Raw genomic sequence first — 1596 nt, 5'->3', positions numbered from 1 at the left:
TATATATATATATATATAATTACATATATATATATATATATATATATATATGTATATATATATATAAACATAAGCAGAAGGATACGCTGCTTTAGGCAGAAGGAAGAAACAGGAATAACGTGAGCTGCAGGAGTAGCACTGCTGAGCGTCTTTCGTGTAGAATCCTAGGGAAAAGCCAACAAATATAACAATAAAACAATAAATAATACAATTATTATATATAATAATATTAATAAATTCATTTTAAACAAAAAAAAACACAAAAAAAAACACACCCGGGGCAGCTAGCAGCTGCAACCGCGCAGCCATTTGCTTCGTTACTGCGGGCGGCTCCACCCCAAAGGAAATCAAAATTGCGTTGATAAAGGAAGGAACTTGCCACCTGAAACAAAGAAAAATAAAAAAATAAACAAAAAACAGAAAGAAATAAACAAAAAACAGAAAGAAATAAACAGGAAACAGAAAGAAATAAACGAGAAACAGAAAGAAATACACTAGAAACAGAAAGAAATACACAAGAAACAGAAAGAAATAGACAGGAAACAGAAAGAAATAAGCACGAAAGAGAAAGAAATAAACAAGGAAAAGACGGGAATACACACGTAAAACAAATAAATAAACAAGAAACAGAAAGAAAGAAAGACGAAAAAGAAAGAAAGGGGCACTATAAAGAAAGAAATAGAAAAGGAAAAGAAAGAAATAAACGGGAAAAAACAAAGAAATGAACACGAAAAGGAGAAAAAGAAACACGAAAAAGAAAAAATAAACACAAAAAGGAAAAACAAATAGACAAGAAATACGAAGAAGCAAACGCGAAAAGGAAAGAAATAAAAACGAAAAAGAAAGAAACAACAAAAGAACAAAAGAAAGAAACAAACAACAAAAAGAAACAAAGAAACAACAAAAAGAAAGAAAGAAACAACAAAAAGAAAGAAAGAAACAACAAAAAGAAAGAAAGAAACAACAAAGCGAAAAAAAGAAACAACAAGAAGAAAGAAACAAACAACAAAAAAAAAGAAAGAAACAACAAAAAAGAACCAAACAAGAAAAAGAAAGAAACAACAAACGAAAAGAAAGAAACAAACAACAAAAAAAAAGAAAGAAACAACAAACAGAAAGAAAGAAACAAAAAAAACAAACAACAAAAAGAAAGAAACAAACAACAAAAAGAAAGAAACAAACAACAAAAAGAAAGAAGTAAACGACACCACCACAAGAAGCAAAACTCGTGATAATCGAATCTCAATTTGAATTTTCTTTTTTCTTTTTAAAAACTAAAAATAAATTAATTTTTTTATAGCGAATAGCTATTTATAAATATTATTTTTGTTTCTCTTCATCCTATAAAAAAAAATAAATTTATTTATTTCACCTTTCATACTTAAGCCGACTCGCTTGCAGTGTATACACCCCAACCAACGATCTGTACATCAATTCACAAGAGGCCCACAGGGGGCCCCTCTCCCCCCACACACGGCAGGGGGGCCCCCAATACAGCAACTCTCCCCCCTCACCCTCATACTGGGGGCCCCCCCTCGGGGGGCCCCCCTCCTGGAGTTCCTCGCTACGGGGGCCCCCCTCCTGGGGCCCCCCTCC

The sequence above is a fragment of the Eimeria mitis genome, genomic scaffold (genome assembly GCF_000499745.2).
Source record: "Eimeria mitis Houghton genomic scaffold, Emh_scaff396, whole genome shotgun sequence".
Taxonomy (NCBI): Eukaryota; Apicomplexa; class Conoidasida; order Eucoccidiorida; family Eimeriidae; genus Eimeria; species Eimeria mitis.
The sequence above is the reverse complement of the archived record's forward strand: the minus strand, read 5'-3'. Positions refer to the sequence as shown.